Source organism: Mus caroli, unplaced genomic scaffold (genome assembly GCF_978045245.1).
Source record: "Mus caroli unplaced genomic scaffold, Mus_caroli_1 scaffold_5, whole genome shotgun sequence".
Lineage (NCBI taxonomy): Eukaryota > Metazoa > Chordata > Mammalia > Rodentia > Muridae > Mus > Mus caroli.
In genome coordinates this window covers 59,672,152-59,694,882 of record NW_028227260.1, presented here as the reverse complement: position 1 = coordinate 59,694,882, position 22,731 = coordinate 59,672,152, and the positions used below count along the sequence as shown (strand labels likewise).

At 36.8% G+C, this 22,731-nt stretch overlaps 1 pseudogene; it reads left to right on the top strand.

Annotated features, from left to right (window-relative positions):
• Positions 1-18,696: 18,696 nt before the first annotated feature.
• Positions 18,697-20,366, top strand: LOC110287488 (macrophage-capping protein pseudogene; annotated as a pseudogene).
• The last annotated feature ends 2,365 nt before the right edge of the window (positions 20,367-22,731 follow it).

Here is a 22,731-nt window from a genome sequence, read left to right as displayed (position 1 = left end):
AGTTTTTCCCTACTGTTTGGATACTTCAAAAAATAATTGTCAATCAAAGCTATTAATTTCAAATTTAGTCCTCAGTGAAAACAAACAAATAAGCCCACCCATAATTATTGCTTGTCAAACAAGTAACTGAAAATATTTTTAAATTAGTTACTGAACATGAATAGAACATTGATTTTTCTTTATGCACATTTAAGCAAATGTGTTGTATGCATAATTACCTGCGAAGAGGTAAAGCTATTTTAGAATGTTTAATTGTTAGCTTCTAGCTTATGAGAATATGAAGTTTCTGAATATGTCTTCAATTTTGACAGCAACAACCTTTTATTTCTTTTCCATTTTTGTCTGCATAAAGATTTTTGAAACATTCAAGTAAATGATATAATAAAGCAAAATGTTATAACTGTATATGTGCTGTCTGTGATGAATATATTCCTAAGATTAAAGTATAGATGACAGTAAGTGACTTTATATGATTCTATTGAAATTCCTTTATATTTTTCTAGCAGTTCATCTACATTATCAACAAATATACTGAAACTGAAATTTAAAACAATGTTATTTACATTCACTTCACTTAATTTCTAGTAAAAACTAGATACTAATCTAATGAAGCATACTGGTTGAAAATCCTAAAAATTACACATTTCTGATAAAAGGAAATAAATGAAGGATGTTAGCAAAATGTCAGTATAGGAATTCACCTGTATGTCACTCCCATAGTACCAATTTTAAAGTCTTTCACAGACAAAGGTCTCTTTGTTAGAACATTTGAATTCAGGTAGGAAGATGTGAAATTCCAGTGATACTCAAGCCTTAAGTGTATTGTTTTGGGACTGCAGATCAACATGAAGCCAGCAGATCCATCAGTTGTCTGCAGTTTCACATACAGAACTAGTCTGTTCCCAGAATGTCTGGGATATAGCCTTGCCTTAAAACCACTTGCCAAAAGTGCAGGAGAAATTACACATTTAATACTTGCTAAACAGACTTAACTGTCTGTGGTTATAAGTCTCAGAAATTGACACAAAAGTAAGTTTATAAACTTAACCCCCACTCTTTTAGTCATATTCTCAGTTTACTCATAGCACAAGGAATTGAGTAAACCACTGAACCAGCCTTCTTGGCCTTTTTCCTATAGCAAGATCATGAAAGTATACTGTTTTCTCCAGCCTATGATGAAAACATGTGGCTTTTATTCTATATACATCAAAACAAAACAAAGCAAAACAACAAAACATCTGCTAGGAGATTTGATCATTTTAGCCTCTGTAACAATCTGGGTATGGTGGTGCACACTTTTAATTCCAACACTCAGGAATCACAATGCAGATGTAACTCTGTGAGTTTGAGGCCAGCCTGGTCTCAGAATAAATTCCAGAACAGCCAGGGTTACATAGTGAAAAAAAATCTGTATCAAAAAGCAAAACAGCAGCAAAAATATCCTACCTTTGCATCCATGAGCCTCAGTAAGAGCCACAGTACACACCAAATGGCCCTGAGTCATAACTTCAATACCACTAGGATGCAACCAGGATGTAATCCTGATGAACTTTTCAAAGATGCATCAGTCAATGCTAACTCAACAGGTTTGCTGGCCTGTGTCTGATAGTGGTTTCCAATTTCATACATTTTGTAGTCAAAGCAAAAATAATAAAAGTTACAGAAGACTGGCCCATTATATATCAGTACAAATATGTAAGTCATAAAAAAGAAACACTATAGAGAAAAACAAAAGAACTGTGATACAGCCAATAAATCTTGAACCAAGTGCCAATGGCAAATACTTATCTATTAAGTATTACACATAATTGTACTGAGTGGATTAAAAACAAGATCAAACAACATGCTCCCTAAAAGTGACTTGCTTTAACCTTAAATATACAGAGACTTAAAATGACAGAAGAGAAAAAAATTATCCCAGGAAAAAAGTAATCATGAGATAACTGTGAAACCTTGAGGGAAGGGGGGAGGTTGAGGAGGGGAAGGAATAACAATAACAATAACAATAATAAACTTAAAGTAGAAGATATTCAGAGGTGAAGAGGTGGCTCATTGGTTAAAAACACTTGATGCTCTTGTAGAGGACCTGGGTTCAGCTACCAGCACCCACATGGTGGTTTATAGTCATTACTGATTTCAACTCCAGGTGATCTAACCCCATCTTCTGAACTCCTTTGGCACTAGGCATATACTTGGTATACATATATATGTGTAGGCAAAAACACTCATAAGTAAGTCTTTATAATTTAAAAAATAAAGAAGTAGAAGATATCTGTATAGGAAAGAAGGAAGTATTTCCTGATCATATGCTTTAATACATAAAAATTATAGCAAGATATATTTCAAGTTGAGCATCTTCAGTAAAGTTGAATCATGCAAAAAACATTATGCAAAATCAATAAAGTTTCTTTATCCTAATAATGGACTTTCTAAAACATGAGTTTAAAAGTTATATTTTTACAACTGCATTTGAAAATAAAATACTTAAAAGTAAATTTATATCAATACTACAGTGATAAAAATTACAGATTAACACTTATAAGTGGGAAGACATCTTACTTTTTTTAAATTTTCAGTTTTTTTTATTGTTATTATTTAAATTGTTTTATTTATTTACATCCCAAATGTCGCTCACCTTCCTGGACCCTCTCTGAGAATTCTCATTATGTTCATTGGTATTGGGCCTGAATGTAGGTCTAAATGAGGGAGTTGGATCCACTGTAACTTGAGGTACAGACAGTTGTGAGCTGCCAAGTGGGTATTGGGAATTGAACTCAGGTTCTCTGGAAGACCAGCCAGGGCTCTTAGCCATTGAGCCACTTCTCCAGACTAAAATTTGCTTATTTTGATACAAGATATCTCTGTTTAGCTCTGGCTGTTTTGGAATTCACTGTGTAAACCAGGCTAACTTCACTGTGTAAACCAGGCTAGCTTTAAATTCAGAGATCCATCGCTTCTCGGCCTTTTGGCTAAGATCAAGTGTAAATTCAGAGATCCACCTCTCTTTAGTTTCCAATGCTGAGATTAAAGGTGTAAGCCACCCACCAGTAAACATCTCAAATTCTTTTATTAGAAAACTTAGTAGTATTAAAATGTTGTTACTATTTGCCTGCAAATTTTGCCTGCAAAATTCATGATGTCCTTGGTTTTTAATATCTAAATAGTTTTGGCTAAGATCAAGTGTAAATTCAGAGATCCACCTCTCTTTAGTTTCCAATGCTGAGATTAAAGGTGTAAGCCACCCACCAGTAAACATCTCAAATTCTTTTATTAGAAAACTTAGTAGTATTAAAATGTTGTTACTATTTGCCTGCAAATTTTGCCTGCAAAATTCATGATGTCCTTGGTTTTTAATATCTAAATAGTTTTCCACTCCAGGGAGGGGGGGATGCCAGGGAGACACCCTCTCAGAGGCAAAGTGAAGGGGGTATGGGTGGGAAGAATTCTGCAAGGGGGGGCCAGAAGGGGGGGCAACATTTGGGATGTAAATAAATAAAATAGTTAATTAATAGTAAAAAGTATTACTACTCCTTTAAAGATCTACAGATTCAGTGTAATCTTTATGAACAATCAAATACCATAATCATGGTGATAGAAAATAATTCTAAAATATGTATAGAACTACAAATCAAAAGCAAAACGATTGATACATTATATGAAATGACTAAAAAAATGGACTTAAAAGATGAAGTAATAAGCCAGATATCCTCATACATGCTTTAAATCCCAACACTCAAGAAGTAAAGTCAGGAGAGGCATGAATTCAAATATAGCCTAACTAACATGCCCATTGTGTCAAATGGGGAGTGGGCCTGGACACCAAAATATAAATGTACTGACACCAAACCAGACATATTGTCCAATGTGGTGGCATATACCTGTAATTCCAGTATGTGGTGGGTAGAGGCAGAAGGATATAAAAGGATATGTAGAACAGAGTGAGACCCTTTCTAAACAGCATCCATTTCTGATAAATGATTTTAAAGACTGAAAAGTTGCTAGAGAACAGACCAATTGGAATAAAGAATGTAGAAAGCATATATATACTGAATGCCTTCAGTTGATTGGGGAATTTGTTTCATTAATTCTTAGTGAACAAAAAGCATTTAATCCCAGCAATTGGGAGGCAGAGACAGACAGATTTCTGAGTTCGAGGCCAGCCTGGTCTACAGAGTGAGTTCCAGGACAGCCAGGGCTACACGGAGAAACCCTGTCTCAAAAAAAAGCAACTTTATTAATAAAATATTAAAATAATTAATGGAGCCCTTAGTGCACAATCTACTCAAAGTGGATTTATGACATAAATGCATGTCTCTAAAATACTACACTACAAGAATATGTTTCCTTATACACTGTTGGTAGAAATGGAAAGTGATACAGCCTGTATGGAAGAAATGTGAGGTTCCTAAAAAAATCTTAAAATAGAAATATGATATGACATGATTCAGCTATAGTATCCCTTGGTGTATACTCAAAGGATTCTAACTCAGCCTATTCCAGCAATACTTGCATATTTAAATTTACTGTTGCACTAGTCACAATAGCTAATATTTTGAATCAGCCTAAATAGCAATCAATGACAAATGAGAAAGAAAATGGAAAGATGCATGATAGAATTTCATGTAGCCATAAGCAAAACATAAAATTAGCATATTTTTGGGAAATTTTATTGACCATGTTATCAATACCCTAGTGGATGGCCCCACACCCAAGAACTTATGGGAAGTTCTAATTGAACTCATAGGGTTATTAATAACAAAGAAGTAGGACATGAATTTGGGGAGGTGACAAGATGGGGGATACAAGTTGGGAGAAATTCATGGTAGACAGGTATGACCAAATACATTGTATAAGTATGTTAAATATTTAAGAATACATTTAAAATCTTTCTTCCATATAAAGAATCTAGACTTAAATTTATGAAGACATGCGTGCATATATTATGCATGTAAGACACAAAAGTAGAAAAGGGACAACCACTCTGGAAATCAGTCTGGCAGTTCCTTGGAAAACTGGACATAGTACTAATGAAAGATCCAGCAATTCCTCTCCTGGGCATATACCCAGAAGAAGTTACAACTGATAATAAGGACTCATACTCCAATATGTTCATAGCAGCCTTATTTATAATAGCCAGAAGCTGGAAAGAATCCAGATGTCCCTCAACAGAGGAATGGATACAGAAAATGTACTACATTTACACAATGTAGTACTACTCAGCTATTAAAAACAAGGAATTTGTGAAATTCTTGGGCAAATCACAAAAGAAGTCACTTGGTATGCACCCACTGATAAGTGGATATTAGCCCAGAAACTTAGAATACCCAAGATACAATTTGCAAAACACAAGAAAATCAAAAATAAGGAAGACTAACACGTGGATACTTCATTCCTCCTTAGAAGAGAGAACAAAATACCCATGGAAGGAGTTACAGAAGAAGGAATTTTAAACAGGGGCATAACGATGTATCATAGCACATTATGTGCAGCATAAAAGTAAACATGGTACTTTGTATAATAAAACAGTAATTTTAAAATTACAAGAGAGTCAAGTGTAGTGGTGCAAGCATTTAATCCCAGCACACAGAAGGCAGATACAGGAGGATCTTTGTGGGTTTGAGGCCAACCTGGTCCATACTGAGAGTTCTAGGACATCCAAGACTACATAATGAGACCCTGTCTCAAAGAAATTATCATAAGAGATATGATCATCACATAATTATGAGTGAAATTATAAAATTATAATATTTTTAAAAACAAGATGCTTTGTTGAAGATACAGAAAAAGAGAACACTTACGTAATAGTGATAGGATTTTAAATTAATACTACCTAATACAGAAAACAAAAACTAGAATATTTTGAGAAAATTTAAAAAGACTTACCATGCAATCTAGTAAGGCTATTTCTAGGTGTACATCCAAATGTATTGAAATAAGTATCCTAAGAAGCTGTACAATGTGCATTGGAGAAGTAATCATCGTGGTAAAGATATGTAAGCAATGTATGTATCATCAGTTGAATGCCTAGAGAATGCTTATATTATATCATACTATATATTACTATCAAAATATCATTCAGCTTTAATGAGAGAAGAAATGTGTCTTTACAGCAGCATGGATGAACTTGGGGGACGTTATATTGAATGAATTAAAATAGGCACTGAATATGTAATCTAAAAAATAGTTGAACTTGAGATCGAAAATAGAAAGATGATGATCAGAGGATGGGAAATAGATTAATTGGGGAAAAATACTGCCCTCATCTTCTCTGCTGAAGTCCTTATGTCTTGAATATATTAAGAAATCTGCACATGCCTTTAATCCTCCTAATCAGGAGGCAGAGGCAGGTGAATCTCTGAGTTGATGACCAGCCTGGTCTACATAGCAAGTTCCATGATGGCCAGGGTAATACAGAGAACTCTGCCTCAAAAAATTAAATAAAAAACAAACAAATAAAAGGATTCTGTAAAATGTAAAAACCAAAATAAAGAAGAATTTCAAATATACAGTTTAATTGAAAATAGACAAAGACACAGAGACTTTCACTAAACATCATATTCATTACTAGAAGGGAAACATAAAACAACAAAATCATGTGATCATTATACACTTAACAGCTTAGTTAAGTTAAATAATAAAATAATTAAATAAAAATTAATTAGTTAAATAAAATAATAAAAGCAATTGATATGATAATAAATCGTTGAAAAGATGCACACAACCTGGGTAATTTATACTGTATTTGTATAAAGTTCCTAAGAATTTTCCCACACATTTGAATACTTATGTTCATTCTAAACTAAGTACATCATTTTTCACAAAAGCTCTATTAAGAGCAGAACATATCTGGAAGCAACCCAGAGTTTGTTCACTAGAAACATTTTTGCTATGGAGTACTAGTTAGCAATAAATAAATAAAAAAAAAGCATGAACAACTAATTCAAGCAGTAGCTTGAATTATGATGATTTATTTTATAACACCAAATCAAAATTTCTGCTTACTATATAATTTAATTTATGTAACATTCTTCAAATGACAACGTTATAGAAATGGGTAACAGATTATGGCTAGTCGAAGATTAAAGAGGATGTACAGTTGGAAGAGAAATGGGTACAACTTCAGAAGAACAGCATGAATGTCTTCTTCACTTAAACTTGTCTATTGCCTTTATTGGATCAAGAAATGCCTCAGAGATTAATAGCTCCCACCTCTGCATGTGCCTGTTCTGACATTTCTACAGATGATTATGTTATGAAGGCTCTGATGTAATGACTATACTGATTTCTGATAGACTCATGATATAGTTGGGAGATAGTGAAGAGAAGGAGGCATTTAGGTCATGAGGAGTATGTTTTGAAGGCTGTATCTCAAGTTGAGCACTACCATGTACATTTATTTTTTGATTCTTATATGCTGTAACATGAAGAGCATGTCTCTGCCATACACTTCCATGGTGCTCTATCCAAAAACATAGGTATTTCTTAGTCATTGTTTATTGCAGTGATGAGACACCATGACCAAGGAAACTCTTATGAAAGAAAAGATTTAAGTAGTAACTTGCTTTCAGTTTCAGAGGGTTAGTTCATTATCATCACGGTGGGGAATGTGGCAGGAGTATGGTGACACACATGGCAGATCAGTAGCTGAGAGCTATATCCTGGTTCATTGATGGGGGCGGTGAGGGGGGATGGAAAGAGACTGAGACAGACCGGGAGACAGAAACAGAGAGAGACAGACACTGGGCTTGGCTTGGGGTTTTGAAACATCAAATCCCACCTCCAGTGACACACTTCCTCCAACAAGGCCACATATTCTAACCATTCTAATACTATCAAAGGGTTCTACTAACTCTAACCTTTCACACATATGAGCCTGTAGGGGCCATTCTCATTTAAACCACAGTGGGGTCAAAGGGCCCTTGACTGAATCCTCTGAAACTGTGAGTCAATATAATTACTACGCTAAGTTGTCCTCTTGGTATTGTTGTTGCAGCTTCACAACAATAACTAATTTAACAAGGGGTCTACAAGTGATGGAAGTATTTTGTAGTTTAAATTTACCAATTTAAATGTACTAGTTATTACATTGTATTGTGCTTTTCCAAGATGTTGTCACAAAGAAAAACTGAATAAATTTAGTTGCTTAAAATAATAATTTATTCTTTTTATAATCACAGATTCTTTCTGGAAAAAGCATTGTCAAGGAAAATCAATTGCTTCCTTCTGAAAGTTCTGAGTGCAGAAAGTATTTCTTGCCAGTTTGTGTGTGAATATGATGCTGGGATGGATCACGGGACCTCCTAACATGCTAGACAGGTGCTCTTCCACTAAGCTACACCCATATCCCTGTTATCCATGTCCCTACTCTTTTTGGCTGTACTGGCTATCTGTATTCCTTGGTTAGTACATTATTCCTTCACCATCAAAACAAACCACTCACTCTGTTTCCATTATCTTTTAATCTTGTTTTTTCTAATCCTATTTTTCTCTACCCCCTTTGTGTAAGGATATTTTGTGTCTAGGCACATAAAGATACTCCAAGATATCATGGTCCTTTAGTGTTATATTTATGAAACTTCCTATTACCACGTAAGGTAATATTACTAGGTTCTAGGAGTTAGTACTTGGATATCTGGAGCATGTGGAGAACTTTCCTACATTGGTTATAATTAATATGGGAGTATCTATAGTTATCTGAAAATAACAATTTAATCAACTAAAATATATTAGAAATTGTTTAATCCTATAATTTCTTACATAGGTCACTTATTAAAAGCAGAAACAAAATAATTGTATACTCCCTCAGTTTTAGAATAAATTATTTATGGTTATCCACTTTAAATATTAAAATAGCAGGGACTTGAGAGATCACTCTGGTTTTGAGCACTTGCTGTTCTTGTAAAGGATTTGGGCTGGGTTTCCAGCACCCACATGAGAGCTGACAAATGTCTTTAACTATAGGTGCAAGGGGTCTGCTGCCATCTGGCCTTTATAGACACTACATGTAGTGCACAGACATACTTACAGGCAGACACTCATATACATAAAGTAAAAATAAATCTTAAAATGAATGTAACTTTCTTAAGTATATGACTCATTCAATCAAATCAAATCAAAATATGAAGTCAAAAATTTATACAATAGAATTCAAATTATAAATCTTCTTATTGTGATGTTCATTTGCTTAAAAGTAACACCATAATGATTACTTTTTTATTCACTCTATTTTAGAGTGTTGATTATACTCAATTACAAGAAAGTACTTGTAATTGTTTGGTGAAAGAAAGAAGTTTGTAGAGAATAGTGGTATATCTCCTCCAACCAGCTCAAGCCTGCAATGGGATGCTAGTTAGTTGAATTTCTTTCTTTTTTTTTTTTTTTTTAAAGATTTATTTATTTATTACATGTAAGTACACTGTAGCTGTCTTCAGACGCACCAGAAGAGGGCACCAGATCTCATTGCGGATGGTTGTGAGCCACCATGTGGTTGCTGGGATTTGAACTCTGGACCTTCGGAAGAGCAGTCGGGTGCTCTTACCCACTGAGCCAACTCACCAGCCCCGTTAGTTGAATTTCTAATCAGCTATACTCTCTTCCTCTCCCTCTCCCACCTTTTCTCCCTCTTCCTCCCCAACCCCCTCACTCTCTCCCTTCCTCCCTTTTCTCTTACTGTCATCCTATTTACAAGAATGTAGAATAAGTATATATTCTAGAAATGTGATATTTATTGATTTTGTATTTATTATTGTATTTCCTTTGAAATGTTAATGGTTGATTTTATATTGATGATATAAATGTATGAATAGTGTTTATTTTAGGATGTTAGAATATTATGCTTTATGCAAGATGCTTTTTGTGTCTTCATAATAATAATAAGAAGAATAACAACAGTTATTAGAATACATTGTCCAGAATTTAATACATGGTGCTCCTAACTGCAAAACAACTTGAGATTATTACTGTTCTGTCTTTCTAACTTCTATATTAGTGTTAAGAAAAGAATGATAGGGTTCAAATGAGTGTTGAGTTTCTCAAATGGCAGTATCTTGTTATAACTTTTATTTCTTTCTAGAATAATACTTTTCATTGAGATTTTTATGTTTATTAACTCAGTACATAGCAATTCAATTTGGTTCGCCTCTCATACACTGTGCTACTGGAAGTGCAAATTGGCAAAGCCTCTTTAGAAAATTAGTTGGCAGGATTTATACATGACCCACACCCCAGCAATTCTACTCCTAGCTGTATATACTCAACAGAAATGCGTGCATGTGGTCACCAAAAACATGCACAAAAATATTCATAGAGGCTTTATTCATATGAACTCCAAGCTATAAACTACAGAGACTATGAACAATTTAATGAATAAATTAGGTAGGTTCACACAACAGAATTTTATATGTTCTCATACTGGCCAAAGTACCACTTCACAGGAAAATATGATTGAACCTCATAAACCTGATGCAAAATGAAAAAAAATCAGATACCAAAGTGGCCATGCATTATGATAATATGCATTTAGAAATGGAAAATTAGATAAAATTAAATTGTGCTGTGAAAAGTCAGAATTGAAGTTCCCTTTGTTAGGGAGTGGATAATGACAAAGACAGATCCTAAAAGGAGCTTTTTGGATGCTTATAATAGTGTTTCTTGATTTGGATGTGTTCAGTATGGGGAAATTGAATTTCAATTACAACTCCTGTACATTTATATGTATAAATTGTAAAATCAAAGTAAACAACTGAAACCAAATCATCAAAAACTATATCAAGAAATCATGTGTTTCTGCTTTAGTAATTACTCACATGATGTAATTTGTGAAGGCTTATGGTTTGCATTTTATTTTTATATTTTGATTCTCCATGTGATCAGTGAACAATTCACTATGTTTGTGTCCAAATAGTTCCTTCTATTGTTTGTGTCTGATTAAATTTAGCCATTAAAATTTGAATTTGTTTCAGTATTAACTGTTTGTGGGGAGTGTTCTATAAAATGATTTGTCTTCCATTCTGAGTAGTATAACTAGTTCATACTGGAATTCTGAAACATTTATCAAAGAAACCCTACAACCTGAAAGTTTCCATTGATCACTTAGATTCTTCTTCCAGTTTAATCCTTAGCACACACACAAACAAGTATCGGGCGTAAAATGGCTATCTTGGAATGAGAACAGTTAACTGGATACTTCATTTTTTTCTGATAATAAAAACACAGTGTAATTTCTGTTATCATAAACATGAAGTGACTGTAAGTAGACTTCTTCTAGATCATCCATTACTTTCTGCTAATCTTTTGCTGTTTTCTCTCTCCTGTCCTATCTTTCAGTAGATTGTTGAAGTTTGCATCTTTGTCTACTACTCTGTTAAAGGTGAAGTAACTTCAGTCTCATGTAAAGACTCAAATATTTTATATTCGCAAGCCCTCTTCACTATGCTTTCTCAGGTAATCAGTGTTAATCTGACATTGCAGACAATCCAGATGCAGATGTAAAACTGTTTCCACGTCTAATTTCTTTTTTTTTTCCTTTTTTTTTTTTTGGTTTTTCGAGACAGGGTTTCTCTGTATAGCCCTGGCTGTCCTGGAACTCACTTTGTAGACCAGGCTGGCCTCGAACTCAGAAATCCACCTGCCTCTGCCTCCCGAGTGCTGGGATTAAAGGCGTGCGCCACCACGCCCAGCGTCTAATTTCATAAACACTTTATTTAGGACTATTTTTTTCTAAGTGTTGACTTCACTCTTATCTACAGACTGGATTTTTGAAAAACACTTGTATAGGGAAATTTGTTTGTTATATATTTGTAATGGCAAAATGGAATATGAAAATGTATACAGAAATATTTTCATCTGATCTTAAAGCATAGGTAAGAGAATAATATCAGAATCCATGATCACAGGCAATCCAACCTAAGACATTTTACAACTTCCAACTTAGAAACTACTCTCAAATGTTTCACTTGTCACATAACTCATTAAAACTTATCCTAAAAAGAGGCACTATACTATGATTCCAGCAGATACAAAGTAAAACTTCATAATCTTTACAAAACCCTTTTTACACTTGCATAGTGAAATAGCTTTTTCTTTGTTACCTTTCTGGCAAAGTAGATAGGAAATACAATTTTTGAGACTGCATGTGTATAAAAATGTTCTAATTGCACTTGATGAATACACAGAATTCGAGGCTTGAAGCACATGTTATCATAATTTGAAAAGTATGATCCTTTACTATGAAGCTTCTGCTTTGTTATTAGGATGTCTTTTCCTACTAAGGTTCATTTGCTGTGCATGTGTGTGCATGTGCATGTATGAGACAGAGCATGAATATGTCACTTTTCAATACCATGCTCTACAATACTAACATTTCTGCATAATATGACCTGTCATATTGTCATATTCATGTTTTCAGCTTACATTGTGCTGAGTTACTTGACATATCTTTTAAATCCAAAATTTCAGATGACCTAGACCTAAAAATGTTCTTGCATTTCTTTGCAAATTTCTATCTCATCTTCTTGTAACTTGTAACTATCTATTCCAAAATTTAATGACTTAAAATAGAGACATTATGATGTCTCAAGATTGAATAAGTATTCAGGAATATATTAAGGTGGCATCCATTGGAAAGCTCCCATGTTATTATCATGACAAGAAGTAGTGATATGGCCACCTGATCACACTACTGGCTAACTGACTCTTTAAAAATGCCATCTTCACTGACATGTCTATCACATCATGTAGACTGATTGGCATCCCTGAAGATCAGCCAGGCACTTATCTCCATGTGTGAACTTACCTATAGTGTGATTATCTCAGAGCTGTTTAACTTGCCCCATGGAAATTGGATTTCTTTTAGAGCACACATAGTCATTGTTCAAAAAAAATAGGAAGTAAAAATCACCAGTTCTGTGGTGTTTGCTGGACATACTATTAAATCGGCCTAAATTGAATAAAAACAAAATGAGAGGGAATTCAGGTTTTATATGTATGATCAAATATCTTAGGTCTCAATTTGCCACTTTTTCAATTCAAACTGCACCAATAGCTCTTCTGAATCTTGGTGCATATTTGAACTTGGTTGTCTCTATAATAGATGAGCCAATTCCTTTTATTACTTGTTTGTGTACACACATTATGTTGCAGGATAATTCATGAAAAACACTAAGTAATGCAGAAACCCTTTACCCCACAACCTTTTTTCAGAATACAGATATGTTAGACCAATTAACTGCTCATATGACTGTTGTGACGTATGATTGTATCACATAATGGCATCACAGTCATTGTAGTTTCTATAATTATACTATGTGTTATGCTCACTAAGTGCTTAAGGAAAAATATTTCTCATAAATTATCTTCTGTCATGAATAGTTGACTGTGTCCAGGCCTACATATCTAGGCAGAAGTTTAGATGATTCTTCTTTAGAGAAACTCAGTAGATAAAGAGAAAAGGTTGGCCTGGAGAGATGGCTCAGCAGTTGAGAGTACCCAGGTTGAATTTCTAGCACCCACATAGCAACTCACAACTGTCTGTATTTCCAGTTCCAAGGGATCTGATACTGCCCTTTTATGGCTTCCTTGAGGGCTGCTTTTAAGTGGTACACAGATAGACATGTAACATACACATACAAAATTGTAAAATAATTTTTAAAGATACATGCAGAGATGCATGATAGCCAGACAGACTGATGATAGATAGAGGGTCCATAGAGTATAGTATTGGTCATTTATTGTTGTTCATGAATTGTTCAATTTCCTACAAAATATCCCATGCCACTAAGCTGGAAACTCCACTCACTCTGTCTTAGTATCTGGTCTTAAGTCATAGGCTCTTGTGGCTGAGGAGATGGGTCAGTTGTTAAGAGAGTTGTTTTTGTTTTTCTAGAGGATCCAGGCTTCATTACCAGTACACATTTGGTTACAACCATCTTCAGTTCCAGTTCCAGAGGGATCTAATTTCATTTTCTGGCTTCTGCTAGCACCAAGAACATAAGTGATACACAGCTGTACATACAGGTGAAATACACATACACACTAGAGTAAGTTAAATTTATGTTTAAAACCACAGTGCATTCATGGACATGATATTACTATTAAAGCCAGAGGCCAAAGAAGCAGTAGAAACATGTTGTAAACTTTGAAGGAAAGGGGATAAGAATGTATCCATGATCAGGAGCGGAATGATGAGGAAAAGAGAAAACACAGAATAAGAAAAAGAAATATATATATATATATATATATATTAATGAGTTTGATATACCCAAAAGATGCCCCACCATGCCACAGGGTCATGTGTTCCACTATATTAATTGTGACCTTATTTGTGATAGCCAAAAGCTGGAAACAACCCAGATGTCCCACAATGGAATATTGCTCAGCTCTTAAGAATGAGGACATCCTGAGTTTTGCAAGCAAATGGCTGGAACTAGAAAATATCATTCTGAGTGAGGTAACTCAGACCAAAAAGGACATGGTATTTACTCACTAATAAGTGGATAATAGCCCAAAAAGTACATAATACCCAAGATACAATCCACATAACTCAAGAAGGTTAGAAAGCTGAAGGGCCCAAGTGAGTATGCCTCAATCCCACTTGGGAGGGAGAAGAAAGCAATCACAGGAGGCAGGGGAGGGAGGGACCTGGGTGTAAAGTGGACAGGGAGAGCAAGAGAGGAACATGATCAGGTATTGGTGGGGGCGGGGAGGGGGGAGATTGAAGCCCTGAGGGCCAGCAGAAAGAATGGAAATATAAAACCTCAGGAGGTAGGAGATGGGAGGACACTCTAGAAAGTACCAGAAATCTGGAAGGTGAGAGACTCTCAGGACTCAAAGGGAGGGACCCTAGATGAAGTGCCCTACAGTGGGAAGAAGGAACTTATAGAATCCACCTCCAGCAGAAAGACAGGGCAGCAAGTGAGTGACAGGATTTCCATCCCACAGTCACATCTCTGACCCAGTGTTGTTCCTGTCTGAAAGAACTGCAGAGACAAAAATGGAGGAAAAGGAGGTCCAGTGACAGGCCCAGATTGGAATCCAGCTTAAGGAGAGGCCCCAAGGCCTGACACTATTACTGATGCTATGGTGTGCTTACGAACAGGGGCCTATCATGACTGCCCTCTGAAAGACCCAACAAGCAGCTGAAGCAGATATTTACACCCAACCAATGGACAGAAGCTGCAGACACTTGTGGTTATGTTAGGGAAAAGCTAGAAGAAGCTGAGGAGGAGGGCAACCTCATAGGAAGACCAGCAGTCTCAAGTAACCTGGACCCCTGAGATCCCTTAGACACCAACCAGGCAGCCTACACCAGCTGATATGAAGCCCCCAGCACATATACAGCAGAGGACTACTGGGTCTGGCTCAGTCAGAGAAGAGCCACCTAACCCTCAAGAGACTGGAGGACCCAGGGAGTGGGGAGGCCTAGTGAGGTGGAGGGGGGGGGGCTACATCCTCTTAGAGATGGGGGTGGGGGGATAAAGTCTGGACTATAAAAAAATTAAAGATAAATAAAAAATAAAATAAAATAAATTATTAATAACAAGGTTGGAAGGGGCAAGTAATCCAATGGATAGCATATATCACTACAGATTAGAAGATTACAGCTTAGATACTTGGGTAGACTAAAGTGATGGTTCAATTGTCAAGATTGTTTTCTATTCCCCAAGAGGACCCAAGTTTGATTCACAGCACTCACATAGTGGCTAACAAATATTTGTAACTCAGTCTTAATGTTTCTAAATTCCTCTTCTGGTCTCCTCATGCACTATATGCAGGTAGGATACATACATACATGTAGTCAAAACATTTATGTCCATCTTTAAAAATGAAAAAAAAATGTCATTGAAAGAAGAATAACAGAGTGAACTGTGATAGCTAACACTCATCAATAACTTCTCAATGAATCATGGCTTCATATTCCTGTTTACAACTTTCTTATATTTGAATTCAGACCAAATTGAGCAAGGACAATTTGGAAAACTATTTTACTCTGTAAAATTGGGCTTTTGCCTTGTAATGGCTATTAATGGTTGTCAACTTGACTATATTTGGAATGAGTTATAGTCCAGAATTGGAGTGCTAACCTGTGATCCAGATTTTGGCACTGGAAGACACAAGTTTCTGACATGGATATTGGCATGAAGATCTTGAGAAATAGTGACCATGAAAAGCTTAGGCCCAGGCAAAGTTGTACAAACCTTAATCCCAGGAGTCTAATGCAAGGAGATCTCTGAGTTCAAGGTCAGCCTGGGACAAAACAAATCCCAGATCCAGGCTTGGTGGCACACACCTTTAATCTGGCCACACCTTCTTCTGGAGACCTACATAATGCCATTGGAAGAAGAAAGATTAGCTCTTCTTTGCCTTCTTGCATTTTTTGCCAGCACATCAGTTGGTATCTACTCCTACAGAAGACCAGCTAAAACAACTAGCCTCATGGGACTGAGAAATTACTAGATCCTTGAACTTCCAGTTCACAGGTGACCATTGTTGGGGAGTTAGACTACTGACTATAAGTCATCATTATGAATTCCCTCAATATAGAAAGACATTCCAAAATAAATAAATTAATTAATTAATTAAAAAAAGAAAGACATTCCATATGTTCTGTGACTCTAGAGAACCCTGCCCAATAAACACCTACTTACTATTTTTTTCTAAAAGAAATCAATATACTTTTGAATACTATCATTTTTATGAAATAAAGATAATTAATATCATTTTACTGTAATATTTATTAATGATTTGAGAGTATTATACAATGTGCTTCAATCAGATTGATATGCCCTCTTCTCACCCTAACTCTTCCAAGGTCCACTCTAACTTCCCTAACCCCAGTAGATGAATTATTTATTAAGGATAGGTGATAGGATTAAAACCTTTTCAAACATTCAATTTTGTTTTTTTAGTATTTATCCTTTGATAATTTCATACACGCATTTAAGGTATATTTAACACATGTATTTCTCCACTTCTCTCTCATCCTCCTTTCTATCTTGCTGAACTTCTTTCCACTAAGGTCACCTCTATCTCTTTGGTCCTCCCCCTGCTCCCACCTTTTTGTGACTCACTGAGTTTAATTACACTTGTTCAAATGAACACAAGTGGGGGATTATTTACTAAGTCAGGGGCAATTTACCAGTGGCTACAGCACTGAATAAAATGTCTGGTCCTCTTCCAGTAGCCATTAACTGCTAATGGCTCTTCAGGGAAGGGTGGGGGCCTCAAGAACCTCTCCTCTATCCTTGATGGAATATGAAAGGCCCATTTTGTGTATTTGTGTAGTTCTTATACAGGTGACCACATCCGCTTTTTATGATAAGAATTAATTGTATCCATCATGTAAATATCATAATAAGAAACCTCTATATTCTAAAAATGCAATTCAAATAAGCCATTTACTTGCCATTACAAGCCATTACAGATTTGATGTAATTTAATTTTTAACACAGGTGTGGCTAAGCCACAGCAGATTTGGTGAGCTTTTTCTCCACTTACGATGTTAAACAATATGTTTTAAAGGGACTTTTTTTTTTTAATTTTCTAAAAGTGCTTCATTAACATCTTCAAAATTTTAACTCTTTTTTTCTATTCGTTTTTTTAAATTATCTTTATAATCTATTTTTACAGACCAGCTGTTATCCCCCTCCGGGTCTGCTTGACAACAGTTCCTCATCCCATTCCTCCTCCCCTAGTCTCCAAAAGGATGTCGCCAACCCCCTTCCACCCCACTAGGCCTTCCCACTCCCTGGGGCCTTAAGTCTCTTGAGGGTTAGATGCTCCTTCTCTGATTAAGTCCAGACCCAGCAGTCCTCTGTTGTATATGTGTTGGGGGCCTCGTATCAGCTGGTGTATGCTGCCTGGTTGGTGATCCAGTGCCTGAGAGATCTCAGGGATCCAGGTTAGTTGAGACTGCTGGTCTTCCTATGGGGTTGCCCTCCTCCTCAGCTTCTTCTAGCTTTTCCCCAATACAACCACAGGGTTCCCTGACTTCAGTCCAATAGTTGAGTGTAAGTATCTGTGTCTGTTTCAGTCAGCTGCTTGTTGGGCCTCTCAAAGAACAGCCATGCTAGGCTCCTGCCTGTAAGCACACCATAGCATCAGTAATAGTGTCATGCCTTGGAGCCTCCCCTTGAGCTGTATCCCAAGTTGTGCCAGTCACCAGACCTCCTTTCCTCAGGCTCTTCTCCATTTTTGTCCCTGCAGTTTTTTAAGAGAGGAACAATTCTGGGTCAGAGTTTCTGGCTGTGGGATGGCAACCCCATCCCTCCTCTTGTGGTCCACTATGTTCATAGCATCCTTATTTGTGATAGCCAGAATCTTAAAACAACCTAGATGTCCCACAACAGAAGAATGGATACAGAAAATATGGTTTATTTACACAATGGAATACTGTTCAGCTATTAAGAGCTAGGACCTCATGAGTTTGCAGGCAAATGGATGGAACTAGAAAATATCATCCCGAGTGAGGTAACTCAGACCCAAAGGGATGTGCATGGTATGTACTCAGTAATAAGTGGCTATTAGCCAAAAAAGTACTGAATACCCAGGACAGCGTCCACAGAGCTTAAGAATGTTAATAAGCAGAAGGGCCCAAGTGAGGATGCCTCAATCCCACTTGGGAGGGAGAAGATAACAATCAAGGGGTCCAGAAAGAAAGGACCTGGGTGGGAGTGGGGATAGGGAGGGGAAAGGGGGAACATGATCAGGTATTGGGGTGCTGAAGAGTAGCACTGAGGGCCTGCAGAAAAAAATGGAAATGTAAAACCTCGGGAGGTAGGAGGTTGGGGCGACTCTCCAGAATGCACCAGAGACCTGGGAGGTGAGAGACTCTCAGGGCTCAAAGGGAGGGACCTTAGATCAAATGCCCAACAGTGGGGAGAGGGAACTTGTAGAGTCCACCTCCAGTAGAAAGACAGGGCATCAAATTTCTTCTAAGACAAAAATATTAGTGTTTGAGGATTATAAAAACCTGGTTTTTTATTTTTTTTTCAAATTTATCTTTGTTGTCCCAGAAAGTCATCAATAATATTCATTATATTATAGTTGATGATATTAGACCCCAGGTAAGACATACATTATTGGTCTCCTGTTTATGTCTTCCTAACTGGTGTTTTAAATAGGATGGATAATTTATCTATTGATGCTGAGCTCCCCACATCCATTGATCTTTAAGGCATTGTGTCTAGCATGGTTCTCTGTAATAGTATGTTTTTGATAACTGGTTACCCAATACTATGTGTTCAGTTCTGAAACCATATGTATACGAACAACAAAAAAATAAACCTCGAAAGACAACTTTGTTCAGAGCCAGGAACCCTCTCGAGCAACTTACAGATTGGACACCAGGAGGCTCCAAGGAGTTAAATAGCTGACCTGAGAAAGCACAGCTGGTCTGAGAACAGCCTGTACACACCCATCCCTAAGAGAGATTCTCCGCGGTTCCCAGCCTGAGTCCCAGACACAGGCCTTCACATATGGCGTGTGGAGAAGCTGAAGCCAGTGCCCATAGCCAGAATGAACCATGGCATCTTTTTCTCTGGGTACTCCTACCTAGTGTGTCACAAGGCCCAGAAGAGGCCTCCCATCTGCACCTGTGGATAGGCCAGCAGTCATCCTGAAAGGAGCAGGGGGCCTGTGCTGTGCTGGCTGAGAACCTCAACACCCTGCTGGGGGAGCAGCCTGTGCAGCGCCCTGTGCAGCGCCCTGTGCAGCGCCCTGAGGGTCAAGGGAATAAATCTGACCTCTTCATGAATTACTTCCCATGAGGCCTCAAGTACTGGGAAGGTGGCATGGAGTTGGCATTTCACCAGACAACCTCGAGCGCCACCCCAGCAGCCATCAGGAAGCTCTACCAGGTTAAGGGTAAGAACATCCGTGCGACCGAGAGGGCTCTGAGCTGGGACAGCTTCAACACTGGGGACTGCTTCATCCTGGACCTGGGTCTGAACATCTTTGCCTGGTGTGGTAGAAAGTCGGATATCCTGGAGCGCAACAAGGCGAGGGACCTGGCACTGGCCATCAGGGACAGCGATTGTCAGGGCAAGGCCCAGGTGGAAATCATTACTGATGGAGAGGAGCCAGCTGAGATGATTCTAGGCCCCAAGCCTGCTCCAAAGGACAGTAACCCTGAGGAAGACATTACAGCTGATCAGACCAAGGCTCAGGCGGCAGCCGTGTATAAGGTCTCTGATGCCACTGAACAGATGGATATGACCTAGGTGGCTGACCCTCATTCCCATACCCGACTGGGGTGGTCCGTGGCAAGGGTGGGTGTCCCCATCTTTGCTCTCCTGCTTCCCACCACTTGCCTGATTGTTTCCCCTCTGGCTGCTGAGTCAGCACTGAGGTGCCCTCTGGATGCTCAATAAAGGACACATTTCACCACCACCCCAAACAAAATAAACCTCAGTAGGTTGTATTTATATATTTAGAAAAACAAATATACCTTATATAAGGCACCTTATATAAGGCACACTCCTAAAATTCATATTTAATTGTTCTTTTTAAAATTTATTTCCACAAACTGAATTATAAATTACTGTTGTGGTTTTAATGAAAAATGTCCCTAGACGATTTCTGAGTTTATTTGACACTGAGATAATTGTTTTGTTCGTTGAGGCTGTAGAACCTTTAGGAGGTGGAGCCTAGTTAAGGAAGTAGGTTATGGAAGGCAGGCCCCGAGGGCTATAACCCTGGCCCATTGGATCTGACCTTTCTGCTTACTGCAAGGTATCATGTGAGCAAGCTGAGCAGCAAGCTCCCAGGGACAAAAACAACTCCATTTTAGTCTCAATGACTTCCCCACCCTGATGGACTACCTTCTTTGAATTGTGGGCCAAAGAAATCCTTTCTCCACTAACTTGTTTGTTTTAGGTATTCAGCCATAGGGAGATATGGTAAACTTAATACCTCTAGTTTCAAGGTACAGGGCAATTTTGGTAAATTTATTTTGTTTTACATACATATACAATATTTGTTATTTGAGTCATTCATGGATGCATACAATGTATTTTGATCACATGTACCCTCATGCTCCCTCCAACTCCTGCCTGGTTCCCCCAATACTTTCTTCCTCCCAACTTTATGTGTGTCCTCTTTATAAATGATCCACTGGTTCAAATTAGTACTGCCCATATGGCCATGGTGTAGGGCCATCCACTGGAGCATGGGCAGTATAATTTTAATTTGTTTATTCATCTAAGAAAAATTCATTCCTCTAAGAAAACTTTGATTATGGTATGTATTCCCTTTTTATCCTATATCATACTTACTAATAGGGAAAACTTTGAAGTCACACTGCAAAATTTTATATGACATTTCAGCACTATATAGTACCAAATCACTTAGTCTACTCTATCAGTATATTACCAAAGCCTTGTACTTCTGGTGACATAAACAAAGGTGTCTCCTATTACTAAGGTAATGTTAAGTGGATGTCATGGATAATTGTTTTCTATATCGAGCCCTATAGAGTACCTTTTTATACCCTGGCTATTTCTCCACATCTTTAGATAAGACCACTTCACTATAGACTGGTACATTTTTACATTCACCACCAAGGAGACCTTGCCTGTGAATTAGCTAGTGCTCCTTCTACTCTAACTTTTCCATTTTGATAGTATTGAGACTCAGAAAAAAATTATATGAAATAATTTTCTTGTGGTGTGGAGAATATTAGATCCATAAATGAAAGAAGACCTATGGAAGAAAGTTTACAACTCTTCTGTTGCATTCCCTGTTCTTGTTATGTAAATGTGTTACACACTTAATACGGTGAAGCTGGCTTCTCTGCATAGAGGACAGGATTTCACATAAAAAGAAAGCTTATGTATGTATAGAGAGAAAACTGGTAGTGTTACTCTGACCATTGACAACAGAAGAGATTTAAGACAACAAATTCATGTGGGATGTTTTGGCAGTGTTTTCTGTTCTTCTGTAATAATGATGTCCATTGAACTCTTTATCCTCTGCCTCTACCTCTAACTCTTACATCTTAGAAAAGCATGGCATTTTTGTAATGTGCTTTGGCATGTACATTACAAAAAAATCACATGGACTGATCATTATCAATTAAAAAAAAACTACTACATGTCAAAATACACCACTGTTCATACAGTAACACAAAAACTAGTGAGTGTTCACTGCAGATTTGTAACTGATACCGTTAGAAACAATATGAATATTCATGAAAAATAAAATGGGCTTTGACTGAATAGAATAAATATCCTTGTTATAAAAATGAATGGTTTAATGAATGTACCTAAACCAATACATTGCATATTTTTAAATTAAAATATTGAATTTTATGCTTTATAATTTTTTTCAATGAAAAAAAAAATCCTCAAATGCCTTCCTGAACACCAAATGGGAGAAAAAAAATCAAGGATATTAATATTTCTTTAAACTAGTTTTTGAAATATTACAAACCATAATCATCTTTGTGGAACTCTTTTATTATGATAAATCCAGCAAAACTTTGTGCATACACATATAATCAAAACTGCCCTCCTGAAATAAACATTCAAATTTCTTCAAAAATGAAATTAAAATTTTATATTCTTTCCAAGCTACTAATACAGTTGTATTTGGTAATGTCAATTCCAACTCTTAGCATTACCTGAAAATAGTTGACCTTCTTTATAAAAGCAACCTAGTGAACTACATCAAAGTTGTGCCAAACTCTTTCTTTTGGAATTCTCCTACTCTGCAAAATTACCACGTATAAGAATAAAA